This window comes from Stigmatopora nigra, chromosome 2 (genome assembly GCF_051989575.1).
Source record: "Stigmatopora nigra isolate UIUO_SnigA chromosome 2, RoL_Snig_1.1, whole genome shotgun sequence".
In the NCBI taxonomy this organism is placed as follows: domain Eukaryota; kingdom Metazoa; phylum Chordata; class Actinopteri; order Syngnathiformes; family Syngnathidae; genus Stigmatopora; species Stigmatopora nigra.
The window spans coordinates 10,243,272-10,269,592 of NC_135509.1; the positions used below are offsets into that span (position 1 = coordinate 10,243,272).

The 26,321-nt window shown below is 39.0% G+C and overlaps 1 long non-coding RNA gene across 1 annotated transcript in view; it reads right to left on the reverse strand.

Moving 5' to 3' along the window:
* Positions 1 to 317: 317 nt before the first annotated feature.
* The window catches only part of LOC144193247 (uncharacterized), a 59,786-nt gene continuing 33,782 nt past the window's right edge, over positions 318 to 26,321 (reverse strand). Inside the window, exons 4-5 of the long non-coding RNA XR_013325696.1 lie at positions 12,726 to 12,834; positions 318 to 405 (exon numbers count right to left, since the gene is read on the reverse strand). This is a non-coding gene — a long non-coding RNA (uncharacterized LOC144193247). The remainder of the gene's footprint in view (positions 406 to 12,725; positions 12,835 to 26,321) is intronic.

A 26,321-nucleotide genomic window follows, 5' to 3' on the forward strand; every position in this document is an offset into this window, starting at 1 on the left:
TACACGTTTAATACCAATAACTCTACAAAGTTTCTGAAATGTCTATCCCGTTGCAATTAAAGTGACCAAAAGCCAACTATTAATGGATGCTGTAGATTAAATATATATTATATTAAAACATTATCCTATTATTTGGAGTTTAATGTGTGATTTTTTTTTATTCCATCCCAATCTGGTCTGAAAACAGACATTGGCTTATAGTTGTAAATGATGACACTGCTTATTATTTATGATGTAATTTAAAGACAAAGTTCAGAATTTGTAATTGGGTGTGAGAAATCTTTTTTTGGGAAAATACATTAAAAAAAGTACCTACTTTTTCTTCTTCCTGTATTTCCCAAACTCCTGATTCCCCAGGTCCACCATCGTTTGATCGTGTTTCGTCCAACCGAGGCCTCTCTTGACCTGCCAACCAAACACAGTGATTTTTTTTTAAAGAAGTGTTTATTACGTCATCTTAGCTGCAGGCTAACTCATAAGAATGGGTTCATTATCACATAAACATGTGCGGGAGTACAGCAGAGGGCTTTATACACCCATGACATAGTATTTCATGTCAAGGCTGTGTTAGGTGTAGGAGAGGAAGCTGACATAGTAAGTTGCAGAGACTCACAGCGGTACAACAAAGCGGGAAATTAACAGCGTGGAAACTTAATAAACGAGTTGTTGCACCGCGCCACAAACGCCGGGTGATTCCCGCAGGAAGGGAAAGGCTAAGAGCGACGGAATGACAGCGGCGTCCTCCATCTGTTAAGGCAGGAAATCGCGCTGGGGTGGGGAGGCAGGCGCCCAACCGCTGGGAATGGGAGCGAGTCAGAGTTCAGCAATTGCTATGGAAAAAAGGCCAGCAAGTACCTACGTTAGGGCAAGGCTTGTCATGACCGAAAATCTAAAAAGACTTGACCCCTGTTCATGAAAAAAAAATGGAATGGCTTACTGTATATATTTTTACATGCACAGTCTTTTTTGAAGCAATTCTTTTTAATTGAGTCAATAAAATTCACAGTGGTCTCTTGAGACATTAACATAATTTTGACATTTTCAATATTTCATTGTTTTTGGGAGGACTATTTTTCTAGCAAGTACAATATTCCAACCCATTTTTTTTAATCAGAAGACAATCCCATATTTTTTTTAAGAGAGAGCAAGAGTTTAAATCGGATTAATGACATTTTCATTCATCTCATTGGGCAAAAATGATTTACCAAAAGTGGTTTTAGTGTTGGGTATCCTGTCAGTGAAAAGAAAAAAAGTGGGGTCAGTCACTGTGCTATGCTTGGACTGTATCAGGTGAAGCAAGGTTCATTCTGGTCTTTTCCGTGTCTTTAAATTCCCTCATGGAGGAAGGCTAAATGTTGCTTCTACGGTGCACTAAAAGGTAGAGGATATATCTAAGAAAAAGACAAAGTGGGAGCGGGCTGCTAGGCCACCTGAATTGTGCACTACTTTGCTGAAATGGGAGTATCTATCAGACACACATGCTATTAAACCAAGGGCAGCCAGAGAAATTCCTCACGTGATCGCCCCGTAACAGCCTGCCACCAAAATGGAGGCTGCGCCGTACGTCACTTATATGGAGCAATAAGCAACTTCTAGAAAGGTGCTAATAGAGACGCTTAGCTGAGCTTGACAAATCACACACATGCATGCGCGTGAACACACACACATCACATACAGGGTCACGCACAATAAGTTAAGTGCATGCCATAAGGCAAACGTATTTTAAGCTCTAAAGGCAGAATAGAATAAGATGAACCTGGAAATGCAAATGTAATTACAGTAAAGTATTGAAATTGAAACAATATAGTTATAAATTTTGGATCAATGTGGACCAAAAAGCAAAATGTGAGGTAAATGTATCTTTGAGGGATTAATTATTAGTGTAATATATTAAATTAGAATTATTAACATTGTTGCAATGGTATTGTGTTGTGTAAATGTTAAAATTACTGATTAATTGTAATGATTTTAAGTGTGTATATCACACTCCTTATATTAGTACAACTACTATTACCATAAGATTATATTATAAATAATAGATATCAAATGCTCCAATAAAATAAATAATTTAGTAAGTAAAGAAGTTATACAAGTTAAAGAAAATAACTAAATCATTGCTATATAATTATTAATACTGACAAAAAAAGTAATGGTTACAATGATACAATTTGACAACATTTTAAGAAAATTGTTTCTAGAGGATTTTCTTTCAAACTCATTAATTGTAGCACAGTGATTCCCATCACGTTTTTCCATTTCATGACATAAACTAGACTAAATATTTGTTTTCAACTGTTGCTATACATACAACAGAATAGGTCATGGCTTTCTGTTAGTACATGAAATTTGTGATAAAAGAAGATCCAGATTTCAGAATCCTTAAGTAAATTTGAGTTTAAATATCATTGTTTAGTGATGTTTTTTTGGGTGGTTTGCTGTCGGATGTTTTAAATGTGAAAAGTTGGAAAACTTAGATATGAATTTTGTGCTCTCACGTGCAGCAGCCTGGAAGCACAGTGTGTGTTGGCCTTTGCACACAATTGCAGACTTGTTTCTGCAATTGTTCAAAAATTTATGTTTTCTGACTTTTTTGTGGCGTGTGCCGAGTCTTGTGACCGACATCCACAACATTCTGGAGCCTATTAATGACCAAACATGGACCACCAGTGTTAATATTGTGGATGAGTGGCAATACACTGATAAATTATGTAGTTTTGTTGATTTTACTTGAACTTGAGTACTGTTCCAGTTTCTTTAAGTAGAAGCTTTTGCTGCTCTTACAATCTTTGGCACTTTAACGTCTGTTTTTCAGGGAAGTGGGATTAGGCATCTGGAAAACTTTGAAACAGGAGCCATGGGCTCACTTCAGAAGTACAATATGGCAATGTGTGAAGGCAAGGGAGGGCAGGGGGTGGTATGGAGGCGGACATGTCCCTATGTATGCAATGATTCAAGAAATAATCATTGTCCTTGTGAACATGGGTCAACTCCAAGCGTCTCATTCTCCTGGAGGTCAGGAACAAAAGTAACAGTGTGACTGCTCCCCCTGCTGTGCTGGATTCTGCATTGCTTTGCTTTCTATAAGAAGCAATTGAAGCCTTCTCATTTGCATGGATCCAGCCCTCAGGTCAAAATCAACAAAGTGGAATGTTTTAAGAATTATGTTGTGTATGGTTGTAGATATAAATTAGCAAAAAAATCATAATGATTTGGATTAGAATAACAGTTTATGTGATGAAAACCAGAATTTAACAAGACAATGTGGTCATTTTCTACAGACAGTGTGATGATAATATATGTGTAATATTACAAAATGTTTTGAGAAAGTTATTTTTATTATAAACTTGATCTCATTCAAGGCATCTGCAGCATGGGTGGTTTCCTATAGAGTATTGGGGTGATTGCAAGAGTGTATGTACCCTGTCCTGCAAATGATTGGCCAATTTAGAGTATATTTTGTTTTACTTTGACTCAGAATTTTTCTTATAGGTTTTAAAATACTGTATATAACCTATCATGATGAAACTACAATTAATTGTTCCTTAAAGTCTTGATATGCTACAATATGTACCGTATTTTCTGGACTATAAGGCACACTTGTCATGCGACTAATACATAAGTGTAACTTATATTTGATGTTTTCCTCATTATCCTCACAGATAGCCTGTTATGTTGTTTTTAGGTATAGTGATGTGAAAAAAATTATGCTAATAGATGCCTATTTAGCCTGTTGTTTTCCATTTTACCATTGCTACTTTAACGTTGTTTTCTTGGTTCTGGTTTAATAAAAAAATGCCCTCCCAAAAGTGCAACTTACATATTGTTTTAACTATTTCAGGGGATTTTTTTTCACAAAAAAAGTAGACAATTCTCGTAACACTGCAGGGAAGCATTGCACAAACCATGCTTGCAGTATTAAAACAACAACAACAATATCCTGCATTCAGCCCAAAGAAAGAAAGGAGAAAGTTTCCTTGATGGAATAATATTCTGTGCTGAAGCATGTACTATAAGCGCTTCTCAAGGCTTCTCAGTATCAAAAAGCACACAAAGGGGCTCCCCTTCTCACAGACACACACACACACACATGCGCACTGTACAAGCGAACACCCACTCCAACACGTGTAAAGACAAAATGTACTCCTCCTATTTCAGAAAGCTCATAAATCACGACGGGGTTAATGCTCCACAAAATCCCTTCCCCATCCTTTAAGTGCTAAATCATCACTTTGTGGCGAGGCTGGCAGGAAGCACAGAGAGAAGACAAGCAGCCTCTCAGGACAACGTCTGACTGACTTGTTCCCTCCGTCAAACATGTTTGCCTTGCAAAGAATTAGATCAGTGGTAGGCTCACTTTTGTGGTCAGGGGCCACATTTGATTTTTGGACTCGATGGTCAGTTAGGGTCAAAGTGCATAGATAGGGTTGGTCAGGAATGATTAAAGTAATTAAGAATATGAAATTATTGTATGGGTATTTTTTCTTTTATCTAAAAATAGTTCATCTGACACTATAGTTTAAAATGTATGACTATTTTACTATTTTTAAACTAATAAAACAACAAATAAATTAAATTTATTGAATGTGAACAAGTTTTTCATGAGATAAATGCATATAAAATTAGAATTACTTTTGGGCCAGCTTCTATTAAAAAACACAGAAAACCAACAAGTAAATTTTTCAAGTGCAAAATAATTCATCTAAAATATATTTATAAACCTTTTTTCCCGATACTTTTTCAACTGTTTACAAGTAAAAGAATTAAGAAGGTGCTAAATGGCCCCGAGCCATATTTTGCACACACTTGAATTAATCACCATTTAGGTCTCAACCTGCGCGTTCTTGAATCCTGGCAGCAACCTGACCCCATAGCCAGGTGTATGGCTGTGGGTCAAAGGGGCTGCGAAATCAACCGCAAAACCCTGACCCCCCTCCCCCCATTACCTCCTCTCAATAAAACCTTCCCTGTTCCAATTAACTGTTTTAAAGGCAACACGGCTCCCGTGTACAATTATGTGTTACAAAGTGCACTGAAAAGCCTCATATTCCCTTGATTGTAGCAGCCCACACAAATGTCAGCTAAATGAAATGTGTAGTGTGTATTTCTAATAGAGAGCATGTTAATGGCACGACAACCTTCCCCCTACCGCTCTTCAAACCCCCCTACCCTCACTGCCTTCGCCCACCTAACTGCCCGCCTTTGCTTTTACTTTCAAAATAATTTACGGCCCCTTTAAAGCACCCCGTCATCTGCAGCCAGAGACCCATAACCATCCTGCGAGTCGATCATTTACCCGCCGAACTCCTAAGTGTTACGTGTTAATGGGGAAGGTGAGGGAAAATGGGGGTAGACGGGAAGGTGGGGAGGGCCTAGGGCCGGTGGCGCGGCACTTCTGGAAAACACGAGGAAATAACTAACAGCTCCACAAGCAACAGATCATCCCTGCATAGACGAAAGCTTCATAAGACTGTCAAGACTGCAGTGGTTAAATCCAGTTAGTGTGTGCCAAGGGGGACACAATTGCAGTACTAGAGTGCTAAAATCTTTTTGTTGCTATGACAAGACAGCTAGAGTCACGCAAATTAATATGAGCTTTTATTATGTACTATTAACATTTGTTAAAACTAACCGGCATGAAAAACTGGTGCAAGGGTTTATTGATGCTTGGAGCCTTTCTTGCAATTCTAATACGTCATTGTTGGTATATGGCTTATGGAAACATTCCAAAAGACTGCTATTATAAATAAGACAAACAATTTTTCACACTCACAATCAAGCCTATGGAGAATTTAGAGGAGAGGAAGCTAGAGAACCCCTTAAAAAACCCACACGGGCACAGGGATTCCACACTTTGAGTCAGACACGCTAACCTTTTATGTGCCCCTTCGCCTATTTTCCTTTTTTTGTACATCGTATTTACTCGCTGTTTATGCAAATAAATTGGTAATATTTTGTATATTTTAATTGGGTTGGTAACCAGTTCATTCTGTGTGTACTATTTATTTGCCATTTTAAACTTATATAACAAAACATTTCCCCAAACACAATCATATTTAATACAAGGTCAAATCTGAAGCGAGAGAAATGGTAAAGTAATTAGAGGTCTGATTAGTTTTGTATTTGTAAAGCATTCCTCACCAGAAGGTGGCTTTCGACTCGAAGAAAAAAAGTCTACAAGTGGTCTGGGAGGCGTATTAATTGCTCCAGCATGGCTGTACAACACACAATGTGTTTGGTGGGTGTTTCTGGTAAAGAGAATACAAAAAGGCTTTGTAACATTTTAGCTGGAGCTGCTGCTGACTCAATTAGGGAAGGAAACCAAAATAAATACAAATAAGCTATTGTCTCTTCTTGATGTTACAAAATTCCTTTCTATGAGATCTTGTTTCTAACAGTATGGGCATATGCTGCCATGATTCAAAGGAGGTCTAAAACCTGCATTGACAGTGGGAACAATGCCATGGCTGTAGAGATTGACCCACTGTTTACAAAAGTTTTCTTGTTCAAAATCTCAAAGTGTCACAATACTAGCGTAGTACTATATCTATATCGGCGGCATGGTGACCGAGTATTTGGTGCCTTGGGGTCACAATTCTAGGGTCGATGGTTGCTCCTGGGTGGGTCCTCATTCATTGAAGGTGCGCCTTATAGTGCGGAAAATACGGTATTTCATTTTTCCACTTGGCTCGAGAAGTGACGAATCCAAATCTCATTCATACCTAAAATATTTGGCTTGCAGACGAGGCATAAAAATTGACCACATGACGGCTCATAAATTCCAGAAAAATCCCTGACTGTGGTTAGCATAAATGCCTCCATAAAGAAAAGCTGACAATATAAAAACACAATGCATATCAGAAGTCAAGACTCCGACATGTTAATCAGGTGACCACTATGCTGTAATGTTGAGTCCTATTCCATCAAATAAATATGTCTTTAACAAAAGGAGTGCATGCTATCACTCTCACACTGTCTTTCACTCAAAGGGATTTCCTTAGTGAGGCCAATTCCGGCGTGTACACACTGAGTGACCCATGACCATGACCGTGCAGGCGGGGTCACTGGTCCAGACTTTTTACAGCCTTGTCTGCCCCCTGCCTGAAATAGTAAGTCGGCTAGAGTGGTAATGAAAAGCATCCAATTATGATGCTTAGGACGCTTCTGCTATTGCTGCTGCAGTGTTGCCCTCTGGACTGGATATGACAAAAAAAAATCACAACAATGACAGCCAAATATCAGAGGTGGGAAGAAAATGAAGGAAGATGGGAGCAAAAGGTGACAATGGATTCAAATGTAAACGCAGAATAAAGGAGCAATTTAGCACCTTTATGGGTTTTGAGGTCTTGCGCATCGCACCTGTTAGGGTGAACCCCCGCTGCGACCTTTTAGAGCAAGAGCCTTGCAACATGCGCCACTATGTGAGAAAATGATGGGAATTAACGCACAAACCATACTAATAAATGATCTGTTTTGGAATAACAAATGTGGAAAAAGTGAAAATTTCATGATCCACAAGGTAAAATAAAGAAATTATAAAGGTTTATTTGATATACGCAGTAGTTTCAAAGTGACAATTGACCGTGTGTGTACGAATTATTTCTCTTTAAGTGGTATTAACAAGCTAATAGTCATAAGTTTACCCTCACAAATTCATAAAGGTCTTAAATAGGAGAAAAGCCTCATGAAAAGAAAGATATGATCAAATGCACCATAGATTCCTTCAACAACTTTCATTATCAAGTGAAATTCCCATTACTGCTCCACAAAGTATTTCCTTGGTAACTTGCTGTTATTTTGGCCTGTACAATTGTCATCTTTGGGAGAACATTGAAGCCTCGTTGCAAGTTTATGTAGAACCTCAAATGATTACTTTGGCTAGAGTCTAACATCAAAATCGCAGGCTGTTCATGTTGGACAGTTTTGCTCTAAGCTCCGGTAGTTAAGAAGTCATTTGTACTTCAAATAATAGGCAAAAAATACACTGGGATTTATTGAGGCTGACATGTGGTTTCTAACAGGCCACCCACTCTCCCCTTATGAAAAAAAAGAGGAGATCTCAAAGTAGGGGGATACGCTGTTTGATCATACTGTATGTGCTCAGTTACTGCTCTGTCGTGAAAGAGCTCTTCAAAATCTGACCACAAATTTCATGGCAAATTTCCACTCCTGGAGTACATCTGTTTAGAGAATGTAAAATGAGGGGGGTGGCTACAAGATTCTATGTTTGTTGGTTTATCATTCAACAGAGGGAGTTGTACAATGGAGCAGAGGGATGAGCTAAAGAGAACAAACTCTACTATTAGGAATACTACTTCAGCAAAAGTACCTTTACTTACTCTGCTGAATGACAATTGTTGTTTTTTGTCTGCTCAGGGTATTTTGATGAAAACATGTCACAAATATACTAAGACATGATTTCAAAATGTCACCAAAATATGCCAACAAGGTCTCCTCATCAATCTGTTATCTGTAAGGATGCTTTCATCGGACTCGATTTACAACAATTTAAGATGTCGCAGCTGGCTCCTCTGACAATCCAAGACTGTGATGACAACCAATAAAAAGCATGTCAGCTTTGCTCATGACCAGGGGTGTCAAGAGTTAGCTTTGTGTCAAAGTATGTGTATGTGTGTGTGAGGAGGGTGTCACCCACAGTCTTCACTGGAAGATAAGTGCGATCCTTGAGGACCTTCATGCACGAACCTGCCAGCTTCCTGCAGACACCTCTTCCTCCCCTCGCTTCCTCGTGTTATCGTAGCACGGGGCGTCTAAGAGCGGACCTTTTGTGGTCGGCAGCCCCCTGTCTTCCGCCAGCACACGTGTGCGTCACATTATCTGCTGCAGGGCCCCAGACGTGGCATCCTGCCGGGCGGGGGTAGAGTCCTCGCAATGGCGATGGAAACAGGAAAGGGAAGTGAACACAAGCAGCATTTGGGTGAGAGAATGGAAGGAACAGCGTACAATATCTCTCCGAGGTCTGCCGTCCATAACTTATAAACAACAGTGTCATATTTACGAAACTGGAAAAGAGCTGAGGGGAGGGGCAATCAAAACTACTGCTGACTGTCGTCAAACAATACAAGCAAGCATTCTCCCTCCTACAAGAAATTCTGCGCTATTTTTTCCTCTATCTATCTGCCAATGTCGGTAAGATTAGGAAGAGTTGGAGTATGCTCTGTCTGTACAGTCTTGATTCGGCTACCATTACATTTTAGGTCACAATTACGGTGTTATCGTTAATATTGGATAAATTTAACCTTTATGCTGGCCAGAGAATTAGCAGGGGCGTGAGTGGAAAAGTCAAGTCAGGCTAAGATGTGACTGGGTACACTTATGGGAGCCGGAAGCTCTTATTTCAATGGATGAACTGACTAAAGCTTGACTTTGAAATGTTTGATCCGGAGGCAATGGCTGTAGCATTTGACATGGAAAAAAAAAAAAAACTAAAACAAAAAAAAAACAGCAGCACGTCAGACCTCAGGGGTCACAGGGATCATTTATCACGGCTGAAAATAACCGGTAGCTAACCACGATTTGGGGAATCTAAAAGAGGCCTGACATGAGCAGGTGCCCTGAGGTGCAACACAGACAGCTACAGAGGAGGTCAACGACCTCAGACCATGGAGAACGTCTTCAGCTTTCTCCACTTTTTTTCCCATTTAGACCGCAGGGCCTACTTCCACTTAACAAGACGAATCCTTAGCTGAAAATGTGATGAACAATGTATGTGTGTGTAAAATTGCTCCACAAACGACGTTTAGTAAGCCCTAAATCATTCATTAATCATTTCCTTTATAACCTTTGCTCCAAATCCACGCCAACTTATTTTCTGCTGTAACTTACTCCACAGAAAACTTTCTTCATGGTCAACTGTGTACTTAACTTTTGTTAAGCCAGGGCATAAATAGAAGCCATTAAAAATACTACAGCACAGTATCAAACTTCACATTTTACATGTATACTGAATACTGATAATAAATAAGGATGAGTAACAGAAACGATGATAAAAAATGTCCAGAATTGCTTATATTAATATGGAATAGATAAAAGCTTAACTTAAACTATCATTTCCAGAACAAAAAGCTCTATTTTACCAAATTGCCTTAATTAAATACTCTGACTAACAATAATATTAAAAGATATGATAAGGATAACCTTTGTGTTTTTTAATAAACATGTAGGCCTATTTCAGTTATATATTTTACTGTTGGTCATCATGATGACACCAGAATTGAATTATACTTTATTTATCTATATTTTAGAGTTGCTAACCCACACTAAACCAGCACAACATCTTTGTTAACAAGGGGGAAAAGTAGTAAAAGTTCATTGACCACAATGTCAGCTACAAGAGTCGCTTTCAATAAACCTCGAAGGAACTCTTAGGGCAAGCCACTAACTCCTTGGGTTTCACCGAAAAGAATGCCATCACCGGTGGTCTTTGTGACATTAAGTCACCAAGACCATATAGAATTACTCGAGTAGCTCACAGAAGTCAGGGCAGAAAAGCCATGGGCCGTGTGTGTGACACCAGCAGGTGCTCTTTATTACCGCAGCACCTTTGGCACTGCAAACCCGGCACGGCTAATGAAAATGTTTGCTTTAACAAGCACGCAGTAAGATTGATATCTTGTCTTGCTTCTACCGTACACCTGCACAGTCCAAATAGATTAAGATTAGATAAATTAAGAGAGACTGGTTGGCAAAGGTGAATATTTTTCAAATTTGTCTTTGTTTATATGCAATTAAATGCTATGGAAAATTAAGAATGGATAATTGTTGTCTTGCTCAAGTGTAGCATGTCTTTAGATGGGATATTTACAAAGAAGGATGATACACAGGGTGTTTATGCACCCTTCCATTGGCGGGCCATGAGAGGGCCCGATCAGGGTTAAGCATATTCATTGCTCCCTACCTCACTACCTATACATTGGGGTTCACAAGAGTATGGATTCCATGGGTCCTGAATGTTATATTTGCTTAGCTGAGATGTCTAATAATCCATGGATCCACTTGAATAGTTTTTCTGTAGCAGCACCAAAGTTATTCTCTTGACAACAAGTTGGTATTTACAAGGAAAAAGTGTCCATAGTTTTTGGAACGCTAATACAAAGCAAGGATGCATTCCACAATTCAAGATTGTTGTCAAAATTGAGTCCGACACTAGGATTGAATATAAAATGTCAGGAGTTGAAACTATTCAATGGTATTGAACATCATGACTGTGTACGGTGTATAAGAAAAAGTAAATAGATGAAATAAAATGAAATAATAAAACACTTCCATAGAAATTGATATTTTTAGTGGGAAGAAAGTTTGTTTTAAAAAGGGAAATAACACAAAGCAGTTAAGAGAGCTCTTAAAAAACAATGTTTTTGTGTTGTGTGTGTGAGTAAGTGTGTGCGCGTGTGTTGCAAGGGAATGAAAAAGAGTGCAAACGACATAGACAGATCAATACGAGTCAGGAAATAAGGTAGAAAAGGTTATTTACTTGACATTGATCTGTTGTAGCAGCGGCAGTGTTTGCCCTGTTTCTCTTTTGTTAACCTCTAATCCCGAGTATACTCACAAATGACAGGTTGGGGTGGGGTGGGGGTACGAAAGGGGGACGTGGTAGGGGGGAGTCGACTAACAGGTGTGAATTATGGATCCAAAGAGGTCACGGAACCTCTGCCACCGACTGGCGCCTTTACAGCTCCAGACATGAAGAAATGCAGTTAGAAGTAAGAGTTCAAGGGACAATTTGAAAGCTATATTACGTATATAGTTATAATGGGAGCTGAGTTCAGGGTGAATACATGATAAAATGTACGTATGGAATTAGGTGTACAATGGAGAAAACCAGCAAATAGGGGTCCAAAGGATGCTTGAGTAACATCCAGAGTAGGGTACAAAAAAATGTCATTTACAATTTAGTTTTTTCCCTCCCAATCTGTTAAGAAAATAGAAATCATTGACTCAATCTTAGTCATATAAAATGATAATATAGACAAACATTGTCTTGATATCTGCTTGCAACTGGAGTGGTAGACCACAATAAGAGCAGTAAGGTCAATAAAAATCGATTAAAATGTTTTTAAAAATCACTTGATGCTTCAGGCAAATTTTAAATATTTGCTCTGTTTTGCATTTTAAAATAGTTACCAGGTGGCGTTTGGTATATTCTTCAAGCCAGCCCAATGGAACTACATGCATTTTGGTCAAGATACTAGTTAGTTTTTATAATTCTATTGGTTTTAGCATACAGTTAAGTATAATATATTCTTCCATTTGTATTTCTTTTTAAATAGTGTATAAAATATTTACTTGATTTACTGTAATAAACTTATAAAAAAATAATTCTAAATGTAATTTGGAATATTTTAATCAACAATTGGTGAATGATCATTCGAATGATTATAAAAAAAACTATTTTTTTAATTGAATATATATTAATAAAGATAAAGAGTGAGACTTTTTATAAAGCTCTATGAATGACATGGGCTTTTAAAAAATCAAATGTTGCGTTTCACATGAGAATTTGGCATCTTCTGCTTTAGTTGCCAACTAATGCTTAAGCCAATTTGTTAAGGATTTTTACAGTCAAAATAAGTACGCCTGAAGTATATCTAGGACAAAGCAGAAGGATCACGGTTTTTGAAAAACAGTGGGAGCTGGCCCAAGCCCAGCCGACACTTCCGCGCATCCATCACGTTCCTTTTTAAAACCGTGAAGATGGCACATACCTGATGCACTGAATGGGGGGAACGATTTGTCCATCCATATGCCAGCACTTGTAATCGCTTTTTCAAGAATCTGCCAAACATGGCCCATTGCCAAGAAGGACCACATGTTCTAAAGAAGCAAAGCCAAGCAAATAATTGATACTCAGGAATACATGTAGAAAATTTAGTCTAGTTTACGATGAGAAACTTTTAAGCATAATAAAACATGTACTCTTAAAATGATAAAACACCAGATTTGTAGTATTTTCATTCATCATCAAAACAAGGCAACTAAAATTTATTGACGTTAATTTGTTCAATGTACTACCAAAATTGTCCTTCTCACGATTACTCATGCATGACAAAAAACTGCCCTTCCTTTGTTTTACCTCTTTGTATAACAAGCAAAATGGTTTGAACAGATGATGCCAATAAAAGGTATACAGCATAGCACGAAACCAAGCTTGTTAAAGAATTAAAAACACTAAATGCACATGTAGAACATATCCGTGGTGGCTGTAAAAATATGGATTTATGTTTCTGGGGTTAGAGCTGTCTCATAACAGTCATTTGTGGTGTGTTTTTTTTATGAAATGCAGTGTTTATTTCTATACACGAGTACCGCAATGGCTCCTTGTGTAAATAATCTGAGTTTTAAGTCGTCTAAGTGTTTTTGACATAGTACATGTCAAACTTTGATTTTTTTGTGTGTGTGTTTGTTTATTTTGGTGAGAGGGGGTAAAATCATGGTGTTTTGAGCAATGGCAGCTTCCCATGACTTCTTTTTAGTGGTTGACCATAGGGAGTTAGTAAGTATTTGGACAAATCTTCATAAAAAGGAACCTTTGGAGACTAGACTTTCTTTTTTATCACTTAAATTGTGCTTAATTCATCAAATTAACCTGTTAAGACTAAATCACAAAAAGTCAATTTAACCTATCACAGAAGCAAAAGTGATGTAAACGCAGTGCAACTTAAATTGGTTGTAGTCAATTTGTAGTTCAGTAACAATGAAGCAAAGCCTTTTAATCAAATGAGCAAATAGGTCAATGACAACTGCAATTTGTGTCAGAAAAATCTAAGCGAATATGCTTTCTTGTCATGTAGAGTACTTGTTTTTAGAAAGAGAACCACTGCTAACAATCTGCTCGAAAAATTTGCACAGTTAGTTCTGCTATTGATTCCGTCTGACAGCAAGTTGATGCGTACGCGCAATGTTTGTTTTGGCGTTTAATCTCGCATCGAACCAGTGTTTTTGTTGGACAACCAATAGCAGGATGCCAAAAAAAGTACAATCCAGTCCACTACAGCTATTTTTTGTCAAAACCATAAAGAAAAAAAGGCAAGAATGAACACCAACTAAAAATGGATGCTCAACTCTGGTTCTGGAGGGCCCCCATCTAGTCTGTTTTATTCAAAAGAAGTGGCTAATTTGTCAGTCCAGATTGGACTGCAGTGGGAAATTAAATTACAACATATCACATGGGAGGGAGGTACACTGGTGAGCCATGTATACCACTACACTATGAATGGTCCAGTCCAATCCCACACTCCTCTCACAAAAAAATCAGGGGACTCTATGCTGTGAAACATCCATATACTGTAGGTGAATCCTATCATTGACTGGCAATAGTTTCTCACATTCTCCCAAAAACTGATTAGCTCCAGATAACCTGTGTATAGATGAGGACAGCCATGAAAGAAAATGTTGTTAAAATGCTTTGTAAGGAATTATAAATCCACTCCCCTAGCGAATACATCCACAATACCATTGCAATGTACTGAAACCCCCATATAAATGTACATTTGTTGATGTGGTTCACCACCTTTACTCAAGGCAAAGCTGTGCACACTCTTGAATTTCATTTAGGTAGACAACTGTAAATGCCTTCAAAGACCCAACATTTATTCTGGGCTATGAATACTTGAGTTAAACACAAGGGTCATGCAACCCAGTTTAAAAAAAGAAAGAAACAACATACAGTACATATTAGAATACGGTAAAATAGGTGAACATGGAGACACTTCCCCGAAATCAGTCCGTTGTGTATGCTGGTGACTCATTTTGAGCTAAAAGGTATACCCACAGAGTGAGTTGACCCACAACGCATTAGGAAATGTGTTTTTTCCTCCCAGGCTCAGCCATATCGCTCTTTCTAGCGGTGCCTGTCCGACTCAGTCACTCTCAAGCAGGCGGGCCAATCTCCCTTTGTAAATAGAGCTATGTCTTATAATTCCCCCCTCTCCCTCGGACGACCGTATCAATAATGCAGAGGTAGCGCATCTGTCCCCAGCCATGAGATTATTTCTCCGATTTGGCCTGACAGTTATGGTAATAGTTTGCCAAACAATCTAGTCGGGCAACAATGAGCACAGATTACAGCTGTTTTCAGATTAAAGAGAGTGCAGAAAGAGGCATGATTGATTGTTGGCTCTGAGACAGAGTCATGTGGTTCACTCCCACCTACAACTGCCATCACCACAACCCCCCAATTGCTCGGTTTTGCCTCTCTAATCTGGTAATGGAAACATTTCTTCATTCTCTACAAGTTCTTGGGGGATTTTATTATATTTAAGCACATTAAAGTGTTCATGCTTCCACAAGTTCTTGACAGAACCAGGTGGCAAAAGTACTCTTACTCCGTACTTATTTGAAGTACAGATGGTATAGGGTCTAACTTATGGTCCAGGAATGCAAAATACACCAAACTCCTTACATAGCAGCTCTAGCTCGGGTGAATATACCTGACTGTATCTAAAAGAAAAGCCAGAGTATCGTCCATGTCTAAAAAAAAATAACACGGTTCTAGCTCATGTAAAAAAACACTGCTGACCTATCTGCTTGACTGCGCTCCAAGGCTGAGCCCAGTCTTGATGACCATGCTGATTCCAATCTGAATGTTCAATCACGGTGCCACAATTAAGAAAGAAAGCCACCGAAATTAGACACTGTGTTGGATAGCTTTCCATTAAATATAGTGAACTGCCATTATTTGGAAGAATAGAGGATTGCCACAATGTAGTAAAATACCAAAAACCAAATAGGTGAAAAATCAAAAGGGAGATTAAAGGGCGGTCAAAGAGCTGTTTGACTGACAGTAAATGGCCTTTTTAACCCAAAACCCCCCACTCCCATCACCTCCTCCGCCATTTAGGGATGGCATTAGAGACTGCAGACTGACATACATTTTTTATAGCTTCATAAAGTCGTCCAATGACCAGGTCAGCCTTCTCATAACTAGAGCAGAACGTTTGAAAAAAGCCATTCATCACCATGAAAAGGCCTGCCTGTCCGAACGCCGTCAGACACGCTCACCAGTCGTGGCGCACAAATGCTAACATACTCATGCTGCCGCTAATGTCAGATGACCTTCTCACATCTATTAGCGAGCCAATGTGATGTGGGGGCGGACATAAGAAGACCCTGTGCGTTCCCTCCATAATTTTGATGACAAGAAGAGAAAATAGCAAAATGTGATTGTTAGCCGAGATTATCATATTTTCTATATAAATACATCATATATATATATAGGTCTTGACAACTGTAGCATTAATGTTTTCAAAGTGCCCCTTTAAGGGAGATGGCCTGGTGGTTTGTGTAATATTCGAGTAATAAGACATCAAAGGTGTCCCCTTTGATTTGGTGAGCCAGAAAGACCACCAGTGTCGAATTGGAACGCAACTCACTGACAAACCATCAGACCCGTGCAGCTCCATTAGTGGGCAATTAAGGACAGCTGGTGGTTTGTCAGTCTGGTAATGGCCGCAAGAGGAGATGTAGAATACAAACACCAGCAGACATGCTATGATATAAACAACAAAATAGGAAATTATCTCCGAAACGCTATGTACACAAACTATGCAAATATGTAAAATGCACTCCAATTAATCATGGAAAAAGGTCATCATTTTGGGAATCTTCAAACTGCAAGGAATGTTTTTTTCTATGGGATGTTGCTAAGACCACATTGGTACAGGTTCCTGCATAAATATAAACCTGCTGGCCCATGGGAGGGTAGTAATATTGAAACAGTAAAAGAGTTCATGTTATTTAGAGTGTAATATACTTTTAGTGTCTTCATGATTATTTGCAATCTTAAGAAAGTTAAATCAGTTACAATATTTGACCATATATAATTGTCAAAAAAATGGCAAGAATATCAAGAAATGACAGTGTACATAAACTTTTTTTGGACGTTGACAAAATTATGATAGCATTTAAATTGAATGAAAGGTGAAAAGCAAAAATGTTGATGATATATCCTCATCTAAGTTAAACTACTTCTCCCTCTTGAAGGCTAAGCTGAGCGAAAATAGAAGATGACAGAAGAAAAAAAAAGAAGAAAAAAGGAGGGTGGGGGATCAGAAGGCGAGCTAGTTTAATAAATTATTGAAGAGGGAAAAAAGCCAGCCAAGGGGAACAAATAGTGTTTCTCCTGGAAACCCCCCTTCTCTGACCCTAGCACCCCTGCCTACCTGCAGGCCCCCACCCCAGCATTGGTGAAATTCTTATTTGATGGCATTTTAATATTCTGCCTTGATGACTTTTTAGCAACATTTACTTTCGCGAGTGTGGAGCGTATCCCCCTGGAGGAAATGAAACATGTCAAAACCCATTACAAAAAAATCAAAATTTAAATACCTCAGCTGTGTTAACGGTAATACTACACACAACACCCCCCCCCCCCCAACCCTGAAGCTGAACCTCCCACCCAAGCGCTCCAAGGCTCACAAACACTCATCTGCTAGCCGCCTTGTAATGAGTCTGTTTGATGGCCAAGCGATTTGTGGGTCAGCGAGCATGCGTTACAGATCCAATTTAACCCCTGATTGCTTGTACTCTGGAGGAGCTTGAAAAACGTGTGTTATTGAAATTTAATACCACATCATCTCTTCTGCCTCCCGTGCACTGACGAAGCTATGCTTCATATGACTCCTGTGCTAACGGGGGTGGGGGCAAACAAGCGAGGGGGGAAACAAGGTGTTTTTTTTCCCCCCGCATAAGACTCGTGGTGGTCTGCAGGTCTTGCTAAACACATATCCAATTAGGAGCCCCTGAGGGCAACATGGAGAGCAGCCACATACTTGACTACAAGTGCCCAGTAGCTTGTGACATATTAATTCATAATGTTTATTAAAGCACTTTAAATCTCTTTTTGACCCATCATGTGTAATGCATTTTACTGATGTTGCTTTTTTCAAATTCTGTATTTTCTGGACTATAATTAACACATTTTTCATAGTTTGGCTGGGCCTGCACATTATACTCAAGTGTGGCTTATATAGTATAGATGTAGTATTTATATATTTTATAAAATAAATAATGATAGTGTTTTTGTCAAGATTAAAAAAGCACAAAAAGGAAATAACTATATTATTTTTGGGGACCATAGAATGCTCAAACATGGGCATGAGAGTGGTTAACGGGGTTAATGAAGCAAACAGTCATCTAAATTGGGATCTGCTGAAAAGCAGCAAGATTTCATTAATAGTCACAGAAACTCAGATACAGTAATTCTATTCCAGAAAAGCGAACTCAAATGCTGGTGCGAAGGCTAATTGAAAGTTCAATTGAGCAGCATGCAGGCTGGCGTGGCCCAGATTTATGCTAATGCCCCCCTTCCAACCCCCATTCGCACACATACGCTTACTCTACATATCTATATTAAACTTAATAGTCTGTTACATTGTGCCTTAACCCCAGCTCTCATACATGATTACCTTCTGATTTCCTTGCAAAATGGCACATAAACACGGGGCAAGGTTTTATCAGCGTGTCACTGAGTTTGTTTCCGGTGGCGGCCCCCGCATCTCAACCCCCCGCCTCCTCCCAAGTGCTTGGTTAAAGTGTCGTACCGACTGTTGATTTATTTCCTCCATGTTTGCGAAAGAATTTTACAAACATTTGGCCCTGCTACCTCTACTAAATCACAATTAGCAGTCTTATAGCGCACATGAGAAAAATTATTTTTACACAGCGTTCCCACGCTATGTTTCATCTTTCTTACTGAATATATATTGCAGATCATTCTCATGTGGTTTTGGAGTACACTGTGCCCTCGCTATTTTGTGACCTGTATTAAGCACACGTATTATCACATTTAAGTCATCATATTTTATTAGTTGGTGCTTTAGTATGCAAGTAAACCCGAATTTTAATTTTAGAGTAATACCATTTACAGCCACATCATGACAGGCAGCATTGAGGTATGCTCGAAGAGATGTAACAAAATAGAGGACAAATGTAGGTAGAAGCATAAAAATTGTGCCCAATTAAAGCCAGTATTAATAGTAATATTGTAAAAATACTACTTAGTATTATGAAATCACACTCCAGAACACTATTTATATTATACTGCTCTGATAATACTGCTTTCAAGACCTCGAGTACCATATTTTGTGAATATACAACTCTAATGCAATGTTTGCATTTAATTTTTATACAACTCTAATGCAATATGTTTGCATTTAATTTTTATACACCTCCAAAACAGATTGACATTACCAATAAGTTTCAGGTCTGTAAACCTCATTAGTACCAAGTTTCTATAACTTTAAAGTAGTACAATGCAGTGTATGCACTATCCTGACTCCACTATGAAGCGTAAAATATTCATATTGAGATTTTTTTTGACAATAGTTCAGGTATATTTTCTGTCATGCAGTAAGCCATGCTAGTAATTAAAATCCTAAAAAATAGCATTTTTACAGATAATAAATACTTAAAGTCCAACGAGCCGATCCCAAAAAAGCAGATAAAACAAGAAAGGAATATACACCAAGGCAGACCTTCCTTTTAACCTTTACTTCAACCTCTTAAACACACATTTGCCATTCTACTGTGCTCTTGGTTTACAAATTGCTGCATTGGAACAGCTATCTAGGTAGAAGGAAAATAAAGCTTTGGAGGGGGAAGAAAAAAAAGCCCACTCGGGACACTTATGTTCCACGTGCAATAATATAAGCAGCAAAGCCTGTCACTAACTAACAGGCAGCGCATTGTTTCCGTTTGTCCAACCTCAACGCTGTCAATAAGCTCCCTATCCATGCTCCACAAGCTTTCTATCTTTTCAATCTACTTGGATGACTTCCAAGAACGATAGCTTGGAGAAGGGGGGAAAAAACAATAAAATGCCCTGGATGTAAGCCCTCAATAGGCAAGTGTAAGTCCCTCTTTAAATGTAATATCAGGGCCTCTTTAGCATGCCAATGAGGCTACACGGAGAACAGTGGTCCCAGCGGACGCCTGACAGGAAGAAGGGCAAGTCCTTTCTTAACATAAAAAGGCCAAAGTGAAGAAAGAATGACATTGGTAAAAGACATTAGTCAAACTGGACTCACAAGAGCAGACGCAGGATCGATTTACACAACTTTCTACAAGTGGTTCACTATTTTTTATTCCTCTTTAAAATTAACTAGCAGAGGTAATCCGTAATTGCTCAGAGTCAAGTCACAAAATGTCTAATTTGTGCCTAAAGGTAGTGTAAATATGCAGACTCAATGTATTGTACACTGGTTGGTGACAAATACACAACCACCCAAATAAGCACATTTAAAATTAAATAAATGTTTAAGTTTTTTTAAAAAATGAGCAATTCAAGAGGAGTGTATATCATTAAAGACAATAAAATATCAGATTGCAGTCGGTGAAGTTGTGTGAATGTTTATTTGACATCTAATACTTCTCATTTAGGCATTAGGTATTATAGTTATATTCAATTTGTGTACCTTCAATGTAAACAAAGGCAGTGGCGTATTATACTTTCTATGTAAATGTGGTCATAGAGAACCTCAGAGTAAGCCTCTTTCAGATCGGGTCAACCTCCCAAACACACTAGCAACTATTCTCCTAGAAAATAAAAAGATTAAAATAGCCTCAATCTCACATTTGGGCATGCTGTTTTTTTTGGGGAATTTAAGTGTAATCCAATTAAATGGTAATCACGTGAATGTACTTTTGCTCAAGTGCACCATTTTTACAAGCTTTCCATAAATTATATTTTCCACTACATTTGCTTTTGATGGACAATTAATTTTTGGCTTTACCCCTTGCTAATTACTTTTTCTTTTGAGGGCTGCAGAATGTAAATATTTGTGTATGCGTGCTTGTGTGGTCATTATGGGGCCTTTTATTGTTTATACAGTTAGACTATTGGGACGCACACTGTGTTCACATCATTAAAATCCTTATTAGATTCTAGGATCTAGGGCAAGAACCGGGATTTAAAAACATGGTACTTATCAACTAGATTTTCCCCACCTTGCATGATCCATAAATAATAATTGTCACATATTTTTCTGCCATGAAATAACAACTACCACCTTGGAATATTAAAGTAAGTGATGACTAAAAATAATCTTGAAAAAAACTGCAGTTGCGATGAATTCCATTAGGTCCACTATGACACAAATTAATGGGTTTTTGTAAATAGATTGAACCACCACATCATTGTCATACTGCACTTGCAAATCTACATATCCCCAAAAATGCTGATATTTGAAAAAAAATAGTAATAATAATAGGGGGTGAAAATATGTGTTGTAATTATTGATCTTTGGGTTAAGTTGAAATAAGCTTGCTACATCTTGGGACACCTAACAACATCTAAATTTTGATAAACATGCATGCCTCCCATTTTGAAAGCGACAGTATACTAAAGTTATTAGACATCGCCCCAGCGGATAAGGAATAATAACGTTAATACAAGCGCTAACATCCTGTCTAAATTAAATGACGTGAGAAAATGCTGGACAGGAGATTGCAGTGTCCTTGACAAATCCCCCTGACACAAGCATTGCCTGAATTAACTGGGAAATTATAAATAGAAATGACACCTCTGGATTATCATTTTATAATTGGTTTTGAATAGCTGAGCCTGTCTCCTCTGCGGCCCACTATTCACTTGATTCTGCTTACATTTGATAAGAGTGTTAAACAGTGTGTACCCCCGCCCCCCATAACTGCACCCCACCATGGTAGAAAGGAGAATTCAGGTGGGAGAAGTACTAGTCTCTTTTAATCACAACATTGGTAGGCTCAAGCAGGCTGAAGCGAGATATTAAGTGTTTAACAGATATGTTCAGAACACTATCTAATTTCCAGACAGAATTCCACTGTAAAGAGGTCCTGATTTGGGATTTTCTGTATCTAACGTAGTTTGAAGCTGGGATTAATAAAAAATGAAAACCTTCCTAATCAATTTCATTTCAATGATTATCTTACGTATTTCCGAAATTTGAGGAATAGCACAAAAAAGGACACTTAGCTTGCAATCAACCACAATCGATGAAAGATAACAAATTCATAGCTTGGTCACATCACTCCTCAAAATAGCTGAATCAAGCATCAGATTATATTATGTGCCCTGCAAGATGGCGACCATTCTTCAACATCAGCTGGGATAGGCTACAGCTCAACTATGACCCTAATGAAAGGATATGTGGTATAAAAAATGGATGGATGATTCATTTGCCATAGTGTTTTTGTGGTCAACTTCACCATTTACTAAATGCTGTGTCCATTGACTCAGATGTCCAAAATAGGAACAAAAATATATATAAATATATCTCTTATGTGTTAATTTAAAAGCAATGCATTGCATTTTCTATCATCTGATTAACAATTAAAAGGGAGAGCACAAATGATACACCAATTCCGGTTGACCTCTGCATGTGAAGATGAGGGAGCAGCGCCGTTATCTAGTGATCCCAGAACTTCCCGTGGCGCTCCGGAGCGGGTTTGTATCACGTAGCGCACCCTGCACGGGGAGTGTGCGGCCCACTGACAGGAAAGCTCCATTAGTCGGCCACAAAGAGGCCAATAGAGAGGAGCGCTTCCTCGGCCAAAAGGAGGGTTTGTCCAGAGAATGCTCCCATTTCGCTTTTCCTGACAGCGGATAGTGACACGTGCGCACGAACACCCAAGAGGTGTCAGAAATACTTTCATTCCGTACTTACGTGGAAGTAGGTAACGGATATTATACGGAAAAAAAATACCTCAAATATCAAACAAAAAATGTCTATACTCTGTTCAAGACTTATCGGCAATATGGGGATCAGGTGGTCAACATGGGAAAAGAAATATGTAAACTAATAGCACTTGGCAGTCATTAACACACGCAAACAAAGACTATAGTTTGGTTTTCCTAAACACACATTCCGAAAGGATGCCTTGCAAATAACTGCGAGCTGGTCCTCCCCATTTCTTTCTTTGATAGTCACGCTGACCGCCACCTTTGTTCCATTGTGAAACATAAGTCGTAAACGTAAGTTTCTTCAGACTTTTTTTTTTTTAAATAATGCCTGGCAGGCTTCCAGAGCCAGAGATGAGTATGTTTGGACTGGCCCCAGCCCTGCGCGTGCTGCCTCAGCTCAAGACAATGGGACTTGAACATGGAAGTGGGCCTGGGCCAGATGAGGAAAAGGAGATAGCGAGGGCGGGATGAGGGGTGGAGGTGCGTCGAGCGCAGACTGGTAAGCCGTTATGGGACCCTGTGGCGGAAGGGCATTGTTCAGCAGAGGAAAAGCACAACAACAATAAAAAAATAAAAAAACTCTTCCTGAATCTTTTTATATGATTATGTGGGGAACAATTGAGTGGGTGGGATCCGCTGCTTTGAGGATACTGCAAAGAGGGGCCAGTGAGCAGTAGTGTGTGTGTGTTTTCCTTGGAGACCTGGAATAATCCCTTCACACCTAAGCTCGGAACATCAGCAGGAAAATGAAACAATGCGAGTTGTGGCTGAGCACGAGGCATATTGATCAAGAACAGTGTGTCCATTGAGAAAGATTACAATGGCCTTTGGCCCATGACACATTAAGCAATGAACCAAGGTTTAATGAGGAGAAAAGTGAATCCAAATATATTGAGCAAAGTACATGAAGCAGAGGCAAAGTAGATCCACAGACATCCATGTCATTCGGAACTGAAAAGTTCAATTCAAGGTAGCTTTTTTCCTCTTTAAAACGCAAGGTTGCATTCATTCATAACTGATGTCATGCTAGATGTCATGAAAGAAATGGCCACTGATGAATTTCCACAAAAGTTTAGGCAAAGTATGGGATTGGGAAAAAATAAACATGACACACACTTCATACCAAATAATGTCAAATTCATTTCCATTGGACACAGGGTAGTTATGGTCGTGCTAAATGTATTGTCTGTGTTGTTTTATTTTGACTTCATCTTAGGCCCACCTGGCTTGATGTCAAATTAGTGTTAAGCAGCTGGAAAGAGCGCTGGATAAATAGTACAGTATGTGGGATGGCCCTAGCTGGGTGTCAGAGCACAAATATTGCTTGGCAGTAGATATTCACTTAAGCCTAAGGTCACGCACCTGATATACCTTTGAATCCTGCTGTTTGCCGGAGTGCACAAAGCTCTCAGGGGGAACGATGCAAGCATAGATAAGAGCTGGGTGTGATGTTGTACTCCAGCCTTCCCCTCAAGGTCTAACCTATGGTATTCATTTGCACTTCATGCAGTTTTTTTCTGCTGCTGCTCCTCTCCATTGGTTTAAATTCAACATGAGCGGTAAGGGTTCTTATCTGGGTTTTTATGATTTTTGTTAAATCAAGCATAATGTGATTTCTTAGTTGTGGTCATTTTTATTTAATTTGATTTCATCTAAAGGACTTTTTAATGTAGGAAAAGCAGTGTATGAATAAAGGTTTATTGATTGACTGGCTAAGACAGGCTGTAAATGTCATGATCGCTTTGAGACATTACTGACGAGACAGCCACAGGTCAACTATCAATGGTGAAAGTCTGGCACAACTAACAAGATGTTCTGTCTAGATCAGGGGTGGGAAAACTGTTGCACAAAGGGCCGCAGTGGATGCAGGTTTTCATTCCAACTCATAAAGAGGACACATTAACACCAATCTGGTGTCCTATAAGTGCAATCAGTGGATTGCAGTCAAGTGCTTCTTGTTTTCTGCAGAAATCTCATTGGTTCAAGTGTCCGTGCTGGATCGGTTGCACCAATATTGGCCAAGCACTAGTCTAGATGTACAGTAGAAAAGACTTACATTTTAAATGAATACGATCAGAGTCAGGGTTCGTTCTGGCGTAAAAAAAGTGGATTTTTGTGTCCGCCTAAAGCACGGCACACATATTTCATAAATTAGCAACATCCTCTGTCATTAGAGCTTACAGAGACCAAGCACTTCACTGAACACCATAAAATGTGAGCAATTGATTTTACAACATTTTTTTTTGGTGTTCTCAATAAAGATGTAACAATACTTTGGTATGACTTTTCCTTCTCCTCCTCGCTCTCAATTTCTCTCCTTCCTCTCCCGCCCTACAATTACGTCGCCTTCTGGAAGTTGTGACCCGGGCCACACGGCATGGCTGGGGGAAGTGGCAACTGTCTGTGCACGCCATTAATCAGGCCCACAGAGGACCCGCTTCCATCCAGATGGGGAGCTTCGGAACATCCAGAGGAAAATAAGCGAGCTAATTAATTCTTATTGTTGTGGACAGACGGAGATTAGAAAACTTGGACGGGGACGAGGGGAGGAAGTGGAGACACTAAGTCACCTTTAACAAAGCTGTTGCTTCACAATATGTCCGAACCCCCTGGGGTCCCCCGATACAATCGTTTTCTGGGCGTATGGCCGGAGAACTGTATGAGTGAAATTATAGAGAAGTTAATGAACGATAAAGAGGACGGCGCATCAGTGGCCACAAGGGGACTCTTTGGTCAACCTTTTCCCCTTAAAATAATAGAGATAACAGGCAAGTCCAATAGGCACTTGGTGCTAAGCTCAGTCTCGCATGTGAAAAGAATAAGGAATACAAAGTGTGACTTTGCCATCTGCTAAAGAGAATCAAACCAAATGAGGCTATTTTGCCCTTCAAATTGGAAGCATCTTGGTTAAAAAGCGTAATCTGATCTAATTCAAAACTTCAGCATGAATTATAGGTGAGCAGACATTTTGCAAAGAACAAAAATATCAGAATATGATTGTGTGAAGAAATTGGCTTTGCCAAAGTCATCTTTAGTGAAATGTCCTTTTGGTAGAGGCAAATGCCATACATTTAATGAATTCATTTATCTTCTGAAGCACTTATCCTCACCAGGGTCGCGCTAGAGCCTATCATGGCCAGCTACGCGCCACTTTTTCAAACAGTATAACATATCGATTTTTAATGAACATGTCTCTGCCTTGCCATCATCAAAATAACAACAGCACTTATAACTCACTATTTTAATCTTGGCTACAAAAGTTTCTGTTTGCTGGCACTTGAGAGATTGAAGAAAAAAAATGGAGCAACTACTTGTTAAGTTTGAAAGTGATATTTCTTAAAGATGACCAGATAAATGAACATGTCTTAAAATAAAATCCGTCTCTATTGTAATGACAAACCCTGTTAGTTAAGACTGTTGTGAAATAGCACGTCCTAGCTGGGACAGCAACACTACTTGGTCTCGGGTCTTGTGCAGACATTGTCCCTCATGAACTTGCGAGCGAGCTCCTTAGCCCTCAGTGCAAACGTGTGAAACCATCTATTATTTGTTTCTGTCCGGAGGGGAGATGAAAGGTCTCCAACATCATTATTTTCCCTTCAAAGCGACTTTAGCAGCACAGCCTAATTTGCCAGCCATAATT